Source organism: Lepisosteus platostomus, chromosome 2 (assembly GCF_059453375.1).
Source record: "Lepisosteus platostomus isolate fLepPlt1 chromosome 2, fLepPlt1.hap1, whole genome shotgun sequence".
NCBI classification, from domain to species: domain Eukaryota; kingdom Metazoa; phylum Chordata; class Actinopteri; order Semionotiformes; family Lepisosteidae; genus Lepisosteus; species Lepisosteus platostomus.
The window spans coordinates 16,479,647-16,497,703 of NC_142612.1; the positions used below are offsets into that span (position 1 = coordinate 16,479,647).

Below are 18,057 nucleotides of genomic sequence, written 5' to 3' on the forward strand. Positions count from 1 at the left end.
TTGAACTATTTTCGTATGCACAGTTTTAGAACAACATACCTTAGAAACAAAAGCACATCTTAAAACGATTATGTTAGCTTAGTGTAATATTAAGTTTGTAAGCCCTGGGTCATCCACGCAGGGCCGCGCTTTTGGGGTAAATGAATTGGGGTCCCCTCTTATACTGTATGTAAAGCGCTACATAAAAGAGTGATTTGTTAGAACGGGACAACAATGTAACGTTTCCGAAAACCGCTTTAGCGACCTAGAACTACTTGTGTTTTGTAAATGTTGACGCTTAAAATCTGTCATATGTATATCATTGAATTGTTTACAGTGCTCACTTTTCCTCGACTGAAGCGTGCCCGCTCAAGGAGCGCAAGGAAGGGTAGAATTATCAGCTCTGAGAGGCTTGGTGTGGCCCGGGCGGCGCACCCGAGTCCAGGCCCGGGAGCTGGGCACTACGGCGGCTGCAGAGACGCAGCAGACACCGTGTTAGGAAGGGGTTAAGAGTTATACAGCAAAGTCCCTCACATGAAGAGGTGGGTGGGGGCGGGGCAAACGAGCGGTTTCCATTGAGAATAGGATGTGATTTGCCGTGCCGGAGATTGAGATCAACTATTCTGTGGAGGAGCGGGGGGTTCCGGGGGGAAGCAGATTTCTGCCTTCTGTGTGCTGTGCTGTGATGAGATTAAGAAGCAAGCATGAAAAAAAGACCCCAGTTTTCCCACTCAAGCCTGCAACATAGTGACAGACTGGTCTACACACTTTTACATTTCGAATTTCTACAGTTGTGCGTTTTTTTAAGCCGTTATGAGACGTTGTGTGACGCAAACTAAATTCAAATAAAATGAGCGATTTCTCCTTGTTTCGTGTAAAATCTTAACAGAATCAGAAATGCATTTGATAGGACTAGTGCAACAGCTTCGCAAAAACTGTGCAATTATTTGTTCATTGGGTTAAAATCAACGATATATATCCTGCTTGAACATTGTAGGCTGTAAGAGAAGGAATATCTCTTGGGGTTTAGTCATCTTAGTCATCATCCTGCTTAAAATTTAAAGTGACCACAGTATGAAACTCGTACCACGGTAACCCAGCCATAGTTGAAACAAAAAAACGTTGGCCAGATATACAGAGCATCGGGGTTTTCATTTGTTGTCTTTTTGGCGTTATTGCTATTGTTTGTGTGGTTCGAGATAACGTTAGAATGGTCATTCGTACTTGCGAGAGACCTAAAAAGTAATAGTCGAGTGACGTGAAGAGTAGCGTTTCCACAGATCTATTTTTATTTCAGGAGTACCCTTGAAGATTCCAATGTTTGTAAATGTTGCGGGACTCTTTTTTTTATTCCTCTTTGTTTGAAATGCTGTATTTTGGACCTGATACATTGGTTATCTTCTGTCGCTCGTTTCACTTCGTCTTCGAACTGTTGCAGTTTGGTCTCCTCGAATAACACAAAGATAGCCTTATAGTACGAGCGATACAAAAGCTTTACTTTGGGATAAGTAAAGAGAGACACGAGAGTGTTAGCTTTTTTTGTGTAAAGCACATTTTTCGGGAACGTTCCACAGAACTTGCACATTCTGTATAGGGTTAATACGTCATGGTGCCAAGACACATTTACACACTTTGTGGATGAGATGAGCATTCCTGGCACATAGTAAAATTTCCATGGATGTAGTCTAACTAGGACTTTTTAGTATGGGCCCACACATGCAATGGGGATTATGTCTTCCGATAACACAGACAAAACACCGATGCTCTTTCTGTGCATCTTGCTCTTGCGTGGGCAGTGAGAGCAGGGCTACCGTCTTCTACAAATGCTGCCCTCTTTGGACCAAGGTTTTATAGCACGGACAGGATCCAGGGGGCAGATACATTCCCTTCAGTACTCACCAGCTGTGATGCCCTGACTGCCCAGATCACACAGAGACCACTCCTTCCCATCATGACAGACGGGAATAGATCAAATCATCCCTTGTTGCCCATTTTAGTTAATATTCACTGTTAGCTGCTGGAGCTCAGTGACCTGACCGCACTCTTCCTCACAGGACAAAGCATCTTCAGTGTGTTAGCAGAGCATCCTGGATGCACAGGAACAATTTGGCTAAACTACTGCTAGGAATCATAATAATGTAATGGCTTTTATGTAGCTCTTTCCATCCCAAAGGGTCCTAAAGAACTTTCTAGGGAGAAGAGCATCTCCTTCACCCACCATCTCACACTTGGGTGGTGTGTGGCAGCCTTTCTGCACCTGCACGACCTCTTCACAGACAATCAGGTAGAGAAGTAAGAAATTGTGCTCCGGATTGAACAAAGGGAAGCTGAAGGGTAGGCCAGATTGTTCAAGCCCAGAGTGGGAGTTAGCCAGGACACTAAGATTAATGTTTCTAATCCTACAAACAGTGCCCTGTGATTTCTAATGACAATGTTGTCATGACCTCAGGTTAGCCTCTCATGCAATGGCTCCTGCAGCATACGGTGTCTGTAGTGTCTCCTGCCACCGGAATGGTGTATTGGTTTGGACAGTGGTCCTGAAGGAAGAGCTCCACCTGCTGAACCACCAACACTACGTACGGCAGCTGCCTGTCTCCCACCCCAGTACTGACCTGGTCCAGCCTTGTGTAACTTCTGAGGTCTGACAAGGTCAGGCTACAAGATGGTAACTGTGCTTGTCTGGTTAAAAAGAACAATCTGCACTTAAGCAGCCAAAAAAATGAGACTTTTTAGTCCTTTGTAATGTTATATACATTTATGTCTCAACTGCCAGAATCCCTTTAAAGGAAATGAAGTTTATCTTTGGTCTTCTGCTCTGTCTGGTCTTTTCAGTGCCGTACAGATTGCTAGGTTATGGTGGACATTGGCAGCAAAGAAAAACAAAAGTGACAAATTGGAGATAATCATCAGCACTGAGGACTCAATATTGGAAGGAAATGTCTAGCTTAGGTAGAAAATCAAAATAAACTAGACTATTTTTTGCCTCCTTAGCAGAATATTTGTATTCTTCTAGAGTTAAGAGACTTTAATCTATCTCAGTAAGAAATGTATATCTTCTCTTTTTCTTGAAGGCTTCACCCCTGCAGTGTGAGTAAAAATAAAACAAATGCACCCTTTAAAAAGTGTAACTTAAACCTTTTATTTCTTGCAATAAAACATTTTCAGATTCATTTCATGCATTACCTTAAAGTGTATTCATTAAACTTATTGTTTAATTACTGTAAAGTTTAATCTTTGATTTGCTTCATATTCATCCAATTAGCTCAACAATTACAGCTTTTTGCCCTGTTTGCATAATCTGTAAAATAAGAAGCTTGCAGTGTTTCTGCATGCAATACAAGTCACTCCCATGAATATGCAGCTGTACCAGCTGTCTCTTTAAAAAGACTTGTTTTAATTCATAACTGAAGTTTTGTTCTTCAAAGTCAGTGGACCAGGGTTAAAGTGTGACCCAAGCCAACTCACCACTAATGCAGTGTAAAATGTTGGTTATTCTCTGGGGTCTGATCACTTTTATAGCATTGAAATGGGCAATAAAGTGTTTAAGATGGTGTCTTTCAACACAGCCTCCAGTGACCATAAACAGGCGAGGTTTTGAATTAACTAGATCTCTAAAAACTTTGTAAAATGTGAATGTGTGATTAACAGGGGAATGTTAACATAAAATATGTTTTTGTTATTTTAATAAACCTCATACAGTATATATAACAAATCATTTAAAACAATTGGATTTTGCCAGAATGGGAAAACAACTCCAAAGCAAAGTCCATGTGACAGAACATGATTACAACACATTTTACCAGCAACCAGGTGTAGTAACTTCCTCAGGTGGTCAGCTGAGTGTGTGATTGGCCGAGGGGTGGATTTCCATGCATTCAGCCCATGAGCTTAGACGGGCACACATTACCCACTTGCAGAAAGTCAATAGAAAAATAAATGTTTGTAATCTAGTACACTTACATTGCATTGAACAGATATGACAGAGGTAAATTCATTAACACATGTCATCAATGGGGCTGATCAGCAGGGATGATCAGTGAAAAGTCACAGGCTAGTATAGAGTGTGTGGTCACTGTAATCCAAGCTGTAGATCCATGACACACTTTACATTAGGTTGCAAATACTATCTTGTGTGATTCTGTTCCATTCTTCCAAGATGGACTGATTTAGCATGTGCCAATTGACTGGTCTCTGGGCCCAAAATGCCACATGTCATCCCAGTTTATTCCTCAGATCAGTGGTTGCTCAGGTCCAACAAGTTCTTGCTAAAACTCTTATAGTTGGACTTTGTTCCACTGCAAGAGTCCAGCTACAGAATTGCTCTAGCACAGACATGGCATGAAAGGCATAGTTCCTGTGATAAGGCATATTGATTCCTGTCTGTGACCATCATTCTTTTTATTTTCACCAGGCTTGAACTCCAAAGGTTAAATTAACTCATCATCTGTGTCCAGTCACCTCTCTCCCACTAACTAGGTTATTTAGTGTTAAAGTACTAGCCAAAGAAATTCAAGTGCATTACGGTCAGTCGTGATTGATCGGTTAATCAAAATGATCCCCTAAACATTTTATTAACCCCCCAAATACGTATACTTCATTTTATCATGCATGAACAAAGTGAAAATTTCTTTGAATGCATACCTTTGTTTATTATCCTCTGACACATGCTCTGAAAGCTTCAGCCCAAATGAAAAAAAAAATACATCCTGGAATTGGATACAGCCTGTCAGATGCTTTTTCTCCAAACAAAAATGTTCATATTAATCCAAGGGTTGGGGGGGGGGAAACCACAATAGACAGACATCTATAAGAATTCTTGGTCACTGCGACCATGTTGCTGGTGTAAAAGTGGTGTTGGGGAACCAGTCAATTGTATTCTTCCCTCTGGATCAGAATTTCAACAACAATACCCCACTGGATGACTGGGAACACTGGGCTGTTGGAGGTGCTGTTTTTTGGAGGAGATGTTAAACTAAAATCCCGACTTGGAGGTCATTGAAAATCCAGCCCATACGAATAGGGGTTTGGAACCTGTTTTCCTGGCCGACATTCCACTCTGTATTCGCGCAATCTGGCCCTCCTGAATTTCCTCCTTTATTCAAGCGGTGAAAGATTCTCATGTCTCTACCTGCTCTGCTGTGGAGATGGGCTCCGGGCACAGCATGGCTCAACACTCATCACATCCGTGGTGGTCAATGGAGGGTTCCTCCCTCAGGGTGTAAGAAACGTCCTAAAATATAAAGTCATAAGAAGGATGTGAGCACCGTGCAGTACATTTAAACGAGTAAACAGATTTACTGCATTTTGCTCAAACTCATTTTTAAGTTTCCCATTGGCCCTTACCAATCATGGCCTCCTAATAATTTCCATCTATGAATTGTCTTCATTACTCTGCTCTCCTCCCCACTGATAGCTGATGTGTGGTGAGCGTTCTGGCGCTCTATGGCTGCCGCCTTATCATCCAGGTGGATGCTGCACATTGGTGGTGGTGGAGGGGAGTCCCCATTACCTGTAAAACGCTTTGAGTGGAGCGTCCAGAAAAGCGCTATATAAGTGTAAGCAAATATTATTATATTATTGCTTGAAATGTACCTTGAGTACAACATATAAACATTTCTTTGTCAGTGTGGCAGTTCAATCTATCTATTCCTCCATCTAGCTTAATTTCCCCCCTTAAATCCACTGCTAGAAAAATGTTGCTGTATTAAAATGTCCAACAGCCAAGTGTCCAAAGACCAAGTGGCAACAGACAGTGACGTATCCTGACACTTAGCGGAGCCGCATCACGCAGAGTGCCAGTTCCTGCACATCTAAAGGTTTCAAACACGGTATGGAATTATGTTCTTTTTAAAAAGCAAACAGTTCGTGTCCAGCGGAAAGCGTATATTTAAAAAACATCCAGCCTCACAGCAGTCCTTGTTTTCGCCCATGAGTCAGTTTCTCAGCAAGCACAGAGTCACTTGCAGTCACTCTCTAATTTGCGTACAAATCCATCTAGGCTGCTAATAATATACTTTTGTAGGTGAGCTGTGAGTGGGGCGTCTGTGATAAGCTATTCACTTGAAACCGAACAACCAGGCAGCCTAATTTGAGATTGAATGAGTCACCATTGTAAGGTGGGAAGAATGAACTGCTGTAGGTTTGTCATTTATTTAAGGCAGCTGTTGCATGCTGCATAAATTAATTCCAGTTTTGAAACGGAATGGCCTCCAAAAATGGACTTGTTTTGTACTGGCAGCGCTGGCTACATTTTGAAACATGTTTTTGCATTATAGGAATAAGTAGAGTTCCATGTTGCAAAGTCAAAAGAAAACACATTTGGCATTATATTTCCCTGTATCATGACTGAAATGTATAGATCTGGCCTATTCATGTTTCTCATTAAGGAAAGTAAAATAGTAAAATAGTCATGGTCGTGCACAGTAAGGATTTCTTTTAAATCCCCAACCATATTGAACACTTATAAAATTCTACCGGATTTTTTTCAGTGCATTGGGTATTTATAAGACTTTTCGGAGCATTCCTCTAGGTTATTTTTAAAGCTGTTCAATGGGGTATCTATGAGAGTTAAGAACACAGGAATGGTTACACAATAACATGAGGAAGGTTACAAATATGAAGAGGCCATTTGACCTATCAAGCCTCTGTGGTTCCTAGTAACTAATTGATTCCAGGATTTCATTCAGCCATTTCCTGAAAGAAGGCAGTGTATCAGCTTTAACAACACTGCTGGGCAGCTTATTCCATACGCCCACAATCGTCTGGGTAAAGTGTCTTGCGTTGTTTAGACACACAGTGGTTTATGTTTCACGGTTAGTTCTGTAGTCTATAGGGTGGACATTGTCTTTCTCTTTGAAAATTTTGAATACATAGTTCAGGTCCCTTCGTAATCTTCCGTTATTAACTAGATGCAGTCTAAGACTAACAAGATGCAGTCTAAGACTCTTATCAGTATAGAACATTTCTTTGAACATGGGAATGGGAATCTGGTTACTCTTCTTTAGACTGCACAATAATATCCATTTTATAGCACAATTCTATACAAATATTTTAAATAAGTATAATTTTAACAAAACTTCCCTTGATTTAAAATGTACACTTTTATCTATATTTCCTAATATTCTGTTTGCATTTTAAATAGTTTTCTGTGGGCTCTAGGAGATTAAAATAAAAGATGTATCTAAATAAATAAACACCTTATACTTTCTCAATAGTTGTCTCTTCAAACTTCAAAACTTCAAACTGTGGATTTAGAAATCCACAAAAAGTGGATTGGAAAAGTGAAAGGCGGGGTACACGCGGACACACGCACTCAAATCAGAACCAATTTTCCCAGAAGCCAATTAACATACCAGCATGTCTTTGGACTGAGGGAGGAAACTGTGGGAGCACCCAAAGGAAACCCACACAAACACAGGGAGAGCATACAAACTCCACACAGACAACACACCAGGCACAGAGTTGAACCCAGGGCCCCAGCTGTGCAAAGCAGCAATAACTAACAAATGCACCACTGTATTGGCCACATAAGCAGCATATTAACTTCATTAAATTAATTGAATTCTGATTGTTTTTCTAGGTGGGCTGAACCAGGGCAGTAGATCTACAGGGTTTTGATAAATATTCTATCAGCTCTTTGGCTCTGACCACATTGGAATAATTGACTGTCTTAATGTACTCTGCAACCACTCATTAGCTACTAAGTGTCATTGTCTGTTTAGTTGTGGCAAAATCTCAAATAAGGACAAGTCAGTGAATGTCTGTGTAGGATTTACACCTACCTTCTCTGTAGGTCACCATAACACTGTTTATGTTTGAGTAGTATTGTTCCTATTGTTGAGCAAAATACTGGGCTCACACACAGTTTCATAAAACGTTCAGGTGCTTAGTGTTTGGTATTTGGGTGGAAGTGTTTCCTGGTTACTATCAGCATGATTGAAGGTGGCCTGTCTGTGAGTGACGTTGCCCAGAGAATGAGATGTTCTACTTCAACAACAGCGGACTAGCGCAGAGAAACCGAGGACCCAGTGTGAGGCCTATGTGGGACAGGCCACATCCTAGAAGACACATTTTAATGCACACTCTGTTCACAATGTGCAATGGCACAGTTTCAGGAAAACAAGGTTGATATCTTGCTGATTTGCTTAATCAGAACATCACTGGGACAGGCAACAACTGTGACCAGACAACTTTCTTCAGCTCAGAAATGCCCGGAAGAAATAATCATATCAGCAGAAAACCCTTAGCTTTCTATTAGCATGAAGAAGACCAGCATGTGTGACCTGAAGATTGCCAACTACACTATTAAATCTCTGCCTTCTGTGGACCTGATAATATTTAAGTTCATTCTTCCACCCAATTAGGCCAGTTAGGAAGCGTCCAGCAGGACCACATAGTGCTAATGTTACAATGGCTTAACTTCAGATCTTGCATGTCCCGCCTTCACTCTTAAAAAAAAAAGTCAATTTGGCAGACCCATGGGATTAATTTATCAATGCCACCACCAGTCCTGGTAACAGCCGTGATCAGCCGGCCAAGGGTTTTTGGCACAGGATGATAGGAGGGACATCCCACAGCAGTCTGTCCAGAGACTGGTCAGGTTCAAGTGCCAGCGCTGCCAGAGTTGTGTTAATGCTCAGAAAGATCATGCCTGATTCTAACATGGTAGTGTTTCAATTCTGCGGTGTCATGGTGGAATCATGATTACCCAACTGGTAACTCCCATTCTTTGGGAAGTACACAATATCAATCAAAATACAGTGGGATCAAGTCTGGCTCTAATTCCAACTGATCGATTATTAGGATAAAATTCTAATTATTCTAATAATTAGAATCATTGATATACATTCAAATTCCAGTACTGTGTTTTTCATGATTATTTTTCATAAGAGTGCAAGAAGATCCACTCCATATCCCCTTCTAGCATTTACTATTAACTTCATTCCATAGAAGAGCTTGCTTTGTGCTTACAGAAATCAGTGAGTCATTTTCAAAACACTGGAAGGCCTTCCACTGCTCTTTAGAGACCTTTATCTCTGATGTTTTCATTGGAAAGTATGTCCAGGTATGCAGATAGACCTTGGAGAAGGATTGTTGATTGTAATATATTGCTGAGAGTCATGTGATTTTCATTCTCAGCATTATTTTGGACATTCTGACTTTTCTGCATGTGTGAAAAAGGCAAGATTCTATCTTTTTATTGCAATATGCTAGCACCCATGAACTATTTGCTGGAAAGATAAAAAATCATTTACTGTCCAGAGAAGCTACTGTATCCCACTCTTAGATTTAACCTAATGCTTAAAACTATTCCAGTCCTTCACATGGATTAAGGGGTAGGTAATGCTAAAGCTTCAAGGTAAATGTTAGTACTTAAAATAATATTCGTGTCTGAGAACTTGGCTGTAGCAACTGCCATTCATCAAGATATGCCCTCTATCTTCCAGTGTAAATAACCAGAGGGTTATGTTAAATATTGAAATACATTTCTGTACAAGCACTCAGTGCTTGGCATATTTAGTATATTGCGTCAAACTATTGAATTGGTCATTGTCTTGAACTAGGCTGTCAACTATATTCCTAACTGCTGCTGGTAATACTGTATTTATATGATGTGTTTTATCTACTGTCTCTTGCTGTATTTATGAAGCTTGCCCTTGGGAATTTTGCTTACCTTGAAAGTGAGGCACAGCAGAACAATTGTCTCAGTGGATATCAAATCTATTTGCACACAACAGTGCAAAAGGGGACTAAGGGTCGAGATAAACATTCTGTGTATGCTGGTCCCAATGCAGTTATAGAGATGATTTGCATAAAGTCTGTATCAAGTCAACATGCAACAAGTCAGAATACACTACCTTAATATTCTAGATTTTATACCATAAGCATAGTGATATTTTCCATCCAGGTTTCAGAAATATTTCTGTCTTAAACAGTATGTGGTATTGAACAAGTAATCAGAAAATTACTTAATATTCTTTCAAAGTCTTTCCATCACAATGTTAATATGCTGTTGAAGCGAGAACAAATACAGAGGGAGGATGGGCTCTTGGGAGTCAGGGGGAATCGTTTAGTTGTATCTTTTTAGAAAAAAAAAACAATTTTGCTAAAACTGGTTCACATGAACTATCTCTGTAATGTCCAGAGGCCAAACAACAGAAAACGTGCTTAGCTGTGTCTCAGGGTGCTCATTTTCTTTTCATATTTCATGTCATTTTTTCAAAGCTCTCATACTCTGGGGTGCAGGTTCGATGGGAGATAGACAGGAAGATGCCAGCCTGCTTCTCATAATGACTTCTGGCAGAAAGACACTGTGACTGCAGCAGACGTGACATTTACTGTGAAGCCAGACTCACAGTGGCCCAGCCAAAGAAGGATGTGTCAAAGCAAACACACCAGCATAGCAACAGTATGCATTACTTTCGAGCAAAGGTGTCTCTGGGAATGTAGCTGAAGGCAGGAGAGCAATGTGAAAACTGGGGCCTCAGTAGTGCCATGAAGGTTATGCAATCAGGAGAAGCAGGCACCATCAAGACTACAGTATATTAAAACAAAGTGATTCACCTGTCTAAATCGGATACCAGAAAGACCTTCTTGAATGTCAAAAATCAAGATATTGGACACATCCACACATTTAAACTCACAGGTAACGTTTAATCAATGCATTGTCATTTCAAGTAGCAGTTTAGTTCCGAACTAGCCTGTGAGATTTGTGCTGTTGGATTTCTATGCAAATAGGAAATTAAAGGAAGGGTTAGGTGCAGGTTGTCAGAAAGCAGGTTCTCAGTCATGGAAAGAGAGAGTCAGATAGAGAGCTGATGGCAACATTTGTTATCAAGAGGCATGGCACCTCCTAGTTCTTGTATGACCCAGGGTCTTGATGGCTTAATTAAACCAATGATTTTTTTTTTTTAAAGTGAGCAAATGAAAGAGGATTTGGGGGTTTTACGCAGGCGAGGTCTACGGCTCTCCCACGACTTCAGCTGCCCACTAAACTATATTGCTGTAGCTCAGTTACTGTAGATCCTAATAAATGTGAGAGAGAAACAGATATGTATAAAGTATTTGGCAAGGCTCAGCTATGTAGGGGAATGGCAGTCTGTCTGAAGCTTCCCAAAACCCCCTCGCTCTCACAAGGATTGCTGCAAGATGGGAGGGAGTGTAAGAGATATTCTCAAGCAAGTCCCAGGTACGAGACTTACACATGCAGGCAAGCAGAAGTATGCAAGGTTAGGATCTAACCTTCCTCCCAAAATTTCTATCATAGCTTGTGGTAACCCAGCAACGGACACTGGGGTTATACTGTATAATGTCTCTCACGCCAAGAAGATCATCAGACCAGGGAAATAGTACTGTTTCAAAGGTTGACTAGAAACAATCGAGACCTGCTGAAAAATTAAGCTGTGGCAGAAGATGGCAGAGCACTGGATATTTCTGAATGTTCTGCCATGTATTTTTAATATACCAGAGTAGCAGAGCACCAGAGTTGGGTGAGCCCAAAAGATTTCAAAAGTGCATTTTTCCTTTTAAAATCCATAAACAAAAAGAAAATCACCATGGCTTGAATAAACCCAGGAGTTCACCAGTCGGTAAAAATATCAATAACCGTGCTAAATATTGCGGTTTTAATAAAAGCATCAGCAATTGCAATTACATCATAAAGTTGGAACAGCACTATTTCACGATCTCTTGGTCTGTGCTATTGTTGCAATGGTTAAACGTGTAAATGTTTAACGAATGACTAAACACTCCTGTGAGTCATTGCAAATGTTTGAAGCACTGAAGGCATCCCAGATGGGCTGTTTTTTTGTCAAAAATAATATAATTTCCCCTGAATAAATCCTTTCAAGGCCAGTTTCATGCAGGATTAGTATGCCAATAACTGTTTTTAAACTAGTCTTAAGTTTGTTTGTCAGTGGTTGAACCACATCTTCAGGAATCAATGGCTTTGTCATGTTTTTTTATTTCTTCACAGATACCCACCCAGCACATTTGTTCTTTTTCGTCTCTGCTAGGCATTGCACTCCAGGTTAACTTAACGCTGATCACTGAATGGATATCTTCAGGCTGAAGCTGCGAACTCGAAGCAAGCATTCTGAAAGGAGATCTGGCTGCAGAGTTATGTGCCTTTCTCACTAGCTTTGTACCATTAACAGCAGAGACATAAATATAGCACACTGGCACTGATGCAAAAATGTGGCCTATTGTGTTCTCATTACAAACTCTGAGAACTGGCACATCCACACCCATGGAATCTAGGCTTGCTCACTTTTGGAGTTTGCTGCTTTTGTGCCACACAGTTGCTACCAGAATGCACGGAGGTTTCTTCAAATATGATACATTATTATATATGGGTTTTGGCTAGCAACAGAAGGGTGGAAGTAAATAAGGCAGACAACACACCTTAATCTCAGATACCGTTCTAATGTAGATGTGACATCTGGATGCTCGGAGAGAAAATTCCAGCCTTGTTCATGATGATATTCTCTCGTTTCCTTTGCCTCAGTTCTCCAATGCAGATCTTGCACTTCTGACTCATCCTTGCCTATCTGTGCTCATGTGCAATTCGACATGGCTGTCCTTCCTCACCCCTCATTGTAGGTCATTGGACATCATTGCAGCTTCTCCTGATTACAATCCCCCATCTCCCCCTGTACCCTCATTGTCCTCCCTGCTTGTCTCTGTTGGTTGTACCTTCTCCTTCACCAGTCCACACTTGTTCTTATCCCTTGGCCCAATGGAGAAGCCAGCAGTCAGCCAAAACCAGGACAGCACCAGCTCAGAGCACCTCTCCAGAGCTCCCTGACAAACAGAAATATCACAATGTCTTTGCCCTGTCACCTGCAAGCTCTTATGATTTCAGGCAAACTATGGTTTTTGGTACGTTTTGCCTTAGCTTTCAATGACTTACAGTGTCTAGGAATTCTAAAGAATGTTGTCTTTTTTCACCTTGGTATAAATAGATGCCTGAAATCATTCCACTCACTTTGTCTTCAAAGGTTCTTTAGCAACCAATGATATTTCTGAAAATGAAAGACATTTCATAGTTTGTTTGGCCCTCATACCTCCATTGAAAGACTGTTGCTGCAAGGTCTCATTTCTCGGAAGTTGGGATTTTCATTCTAAGCTGACAAAGTAGATATAAATAATTAAACAGTTGTCATTGGCAAGATTTATTTTACCAAACCTGCATGAACATTTATTCATCACTGTACAAAAGTATAGCAGTCCAGATCATCTTTTCAGGGAGCCGTGCTCGCTGCCGAGTTATTGATTTTCAGCTGCCTGCTTTATAGACTATGGTGTTATTTTACAAACATAGCCAGTGTCCTTCAAACCCTGAAACAGTTCATTATGAAACCACTAACAATAACCTGTTTGAGATCAATCCTCTGCTCCATGTTTAATTTCTATCAATGGCTACAAGCATGCAGTATTCTAACCATGCTCATTAATATAGCCAAGGCCTTTTCATTAGACCTTGGGTACAAAAATGAAAGTTCAAAGATCATATGCCTGAACAATCACAGCTTACACACATTCTTATCTGCGACACTGTTGGGCATATCTGTAGATTGCAGTTAACCTGCCCAAAGCTGAGTCTTTGTCATCGGGACAACAGTTAACGTAGAATCTGTTCTGCACAGAATGAAGACGTTCTTAGAGAAGTGCTGGGGAGCTAATGTTCACTTGAAGACAGTCCACTCCTGCCCAATGTGCTACGCAGACAACAATGGAAGACTCAAGGTTAAGGTTACCAGATGAGCTTTGTTATCTCTCTGTCTGAGGACAGCAGAAGCGAACCTTTGCAACAGCTTCTGACAAAATGGCATCCTCGTTAGACACCCGATGATTGCTGGTGACAACCCAGCAGACCAACTGCCCTTTAATACTTCAAGAATCCTGACTCCCACTGGCTTTCTTTGACCTGGCAGTAGATGACAAGAAACGTAAAGATCATCAAACCATTGCATGCCTGCGTTCAGAACAATTCAGAAAATAAATGGCCTCACAATTAACCCTGATCCTCACTGGGCCGGGGGGGGAGGGTCTCTTGAGACCTGTAGTAACATACTGTAGTAGATCATGAAGGAAGAGTATTCTTTATTATGTTTCCTTGGTCTTGATGGAATTATGAATAAATGGTTTGATACATTGTACTGGGTCGTATCCAAGTAAGTATAGCCCAAGTAATTGTGTAAATGAATAATTCTGCAAGTGTAAGGAAATTGACTAAAAACATTGCCATGTTTGTACTTTAAAGTCAGTACCAGTAACCTGTGTCAGGGCTAATAAAATCTTCATGGATCATTATACATGGAGAAGCTCTGTTGTTGCTGTAGTTTATTATATTTGTCTTGTGGTATGAGTTTTATGGCACAAATTAAGTGTATGAGAAGGCTGAACAGATTTGACTCAAGATTTTTTTGATGTTTGAAACAAAATAAAAAGAACTCTGAACGTGTCCTTACATGTTAGTTTGACACAATAAGCCCCACCCCTTGATTCAATTAACTCCTCTTCTTTGTGAGGGTTCTGATGTTCGTTATGTCAAGTAGTTTGGGAAGGAAAGCTCTATACAAATGCAGAGAATCACCCATCCATTTTCTAACCATTTCTCCCAATACAGGGGAACTGGAGTCTAATCCAGTAAGCAACAGGTACAAGGGAGAATACTCCCTGGAAGACACACGGACACACACACACTCACACCAAGGCCAAATTTCCCAGAAGCCAATTGGCCTACCCCTATGCTCTAGGACTTGATGGAGCAAACTGGAGCACTCGGAGGAAACCCATGCAAACACAGGGGAAACATACAAACCCCAAGCTGATAGCACCCTGGATCCAGAATTGAACCCAGGGCTCCAGCACTGCAAACACTGCTAACCACTGCACTGCCCGAGTGATTATTTTTCATTTTAAAAAGTAAGTTGTTCACCATTCTCATTTCGCCATCATGGAAGCTTTGAGAAAGAAAAACTGCCTTTTTTGGCAATTTGTATTTTACTCATCCCAAGCAACGTCTTCTAGTCTCTTTGCCAGTCATCGTGCTGTCCTGTTATCTGTACCCCTTGCATCTTGACTGGATCTAATTTGTAAGTCTCTTTGGATGAAAATGTAAATGTAATAGAAACATAAGGAGGTATTTGATGACCTGTAATTGCTAATATGATCATTAGTGTCTATTGTGCTGAGCCACGTATAGATGTATCTTGCAGGTTGTTTTTAGTTCACACTGATGTACCTGCCTGTTAACAGTGTTATGAGTTCTTGTCATTAAAACGGCTCTTAATTGCGCCATTTTTTTTTCAATTCATGTGTTATATCAGATGTTACCAAGACAAAATGTGTTTCAACATAGGTTCAAAAACATTTCCATTTTTTTTTTAAAGTAGCTCGATTAAAAGGTAAAGTGCACCCCACAAATTTTATAACAAAAATGCCCTGCACTACTAGTAGAAATTAACTACATATGACTGTCTGAAAAATCAGAATATGAACTCCTTTCACAAATAGGTAGTATGTTGACATTGATCCATTTCAGTGAAATTGTCTCGGAGATTCAAATGGTCTTCTGCTTTGATTTACTGTCTATTTGTTGTTAAATTGATTTAATTATGGACTTAATTGCTCTTCATTCCATGACTACCCAGGTATGTTATGGATAAAAGACACAAGGCTGATAGTCAAGTGGTCAGTCACAGTCTCTCAGAGCGCAGGCTTGGACATCTCTGGCTCCAGCCCGGGGTCAGGACGCACAGCTGTGACTGTGAACCCCAGAGAGTCAGCACACACTAAGAGGAGAGTGACGGGGGTAAAGGGAAGCATTAGTCAGCTGTCTTTGAGTAAGTCCTACAACTACAAGCGTACAGTGACATGACTGGGAGGCACAATGTTCTTCCAATCAACAATGAGTGTCCTGTAGGGCACCATGGAGCAGAGCATCCAAAATGAATGGTTTGGATAGGCGAACTCTCCCTGTGCAGGACTGGAACTGCAGCTGTAAGGGACTCTTGAGCAGCTGGGGATGACAAATTGCTCTTGTGAAATGGGACCATCAAGGGACTGGTGGTTAATGCCACTGATCTGCCCGTTTTGTGGGGAACTGAAGGCCTGCTAGCTATTTCCACAACAATTTAGCCTCCAAACACTTTTCAGTCTCCCGTTCGGTTCAATGGGGGACTGAAACTCTTTACAACCTGTAAAGAAAAATGAAAGCTTTTAATGCCTTAACCTTTCCAACCCTCTCTCATAATGAGTCTATTGTGCTTTACTGGATTATAGTTTGATTTCATGTTACATAAACACTCACACTGTTCTGTTTACTTTCAGTGCTGCTGTAATTTCTCATTTGCTTTAACATTTCCTAACTGGTTCATTATACAAGCTGACTGTTTCTAAGCGGTTTCTCAACTAAGAAAAAAAGCTCCAGTTTTGAGTTTTTTCTACCAACTGGGAAAATCAAATGACAAAAATTGTCATGTGGCCCTTTGTAAGGAAATGGAAAACTACAGTCCAGAATTTCTGAGTCATGTGGCAATTGCTTGTCTATTAAATCAGTGTACATTTTAGGTGTATTGTTTCCACTTACAATTCTAATGTCCATAATGTTGTGTTCTCATACATATTATTTCAAGCTTTATCAGGAACACATTTTTATTGATTTTAAATTGACCTTGCTATTCTTCATTTTACAAATTGGTGTTATTCCTAGCTGCACAGTATTTGAGAACCAGGAACTCGACACATTTATCAAGATCACACACTCATTAGAGCTTTGTAGATGGAGAAAGATCTTAAACCACTGGTTGCTGTGAAAATAGATGGAAGAAAGGTCATGTATTAACCAGTCTAACTCCATATGGAAAACTGGTTGTGCATGTCAAGTATCAAGCTTTGGAAAGCTTTCAGTTTTATAACCGTAATTAACATGAAATAATAGTGCAGGAACAACAGCAGATACTTGTTATTTATTTATGGTGTTTTTAGTTTCTTGTGCATTAGATAGTAGCAGAATACTAATAGTTCGCTGCCGTTCTTCCACCACTTTTCATTCTCAGCCCACGTCACAGAACAGTGGGATCTGCGTGATGTTTGACAGGACAATAAACACACGACTCACTGACATCTCCACACGGCAGAGGGCATTGTGCCACACCAGTCAACTATACAAGAACAAACAAGCTTGAAGGAAAAGTAGAAAAATGAGGCATTTACAGGAACATTCAGACAGCGCATCTGCCTGTTTATCTGATGTACCTGGTCATGTGTGGCTCAGTCCGCGTACAGGTAAGAGCTGAAGGCTCAAACTGAGGTGATATAATTAGTGGAGTACCACAGGGATCTGTACGAGGACCACCGCTCTTTGCAATTTATATAAAGGATCTAGATTCTGGTGTAGTTCATGAACCTGTAGAAATAGTTTTAAACTCAAGGGCCACAGTACCCCCTGGTCAGCATCTTGTATTACCTATTTTGAGACACTGCACTAATTAGCACCTTTCTACTTACTGTAAGTCTTGAGATGCGGATAATAGAAAAATGCCTATGCAAAACCTATTTGTTGGCAAATCTTGGGTCACCGTTTCACGTTACAACTAATCTAAAACAAAGTAGCTTAATTGTAGTAAAAATATTTTGCTGACTGACGTTTTTAATTTTGTCACTGTTCATTGCCACCATGATTACAGGATATGACCGCCCACGGACATGCTCATATTTCATAATTTGCATGTCGTCTAGAAGATCATCCGCAATTGTATTCAGAATATAGGGACTGTAAATTAAGGCACAAAAACTAAAACCGTGGAATATTCGGCTCTAGCTTTGTGTAATAAAGACGATGTTTTCACCAAGTGCTGTTCTTACCTTGTGCATAATTCATGCAATAATGGAGCATATTAAATTAACAATCCCATGAAATAACGTTTAGAAGAATTTCACTCTTCGAGCTCTATTTTTCTTTCTTCGGAACATTGCGACAAAGCTAGAGCGGCAAAACTCTTCGAGTGAAGATAAATTGTTCAGATTTTGACGATTTATCCCCCCCAGCAAAGATAAAGCAATTTCCACTAA

At 40.5% G+C, this 18,057-nt stretch overlaps 1 long non-coding RNA gene across 1 annotated transcript; it reads left to right on the plus strand.

The window, feature by feature from the left end:
- The first annotated feature begins 10,387 nt into the window (after positions 1-10,387).
- On the plus strand, positions 10,388-12,312 carry LOC148676037 (uncharacterized). Its single transcript, XR_015940854.1, has 2 exons — positions 10,388-10,624; positions 11,954-12,312. It is a non-coding gene; the product is annotated as an uncharacterized LOC148676037 (long non-coding RNA).
- Positions 12,313-18,057: the final 5,745 nt, after the last annotated feature.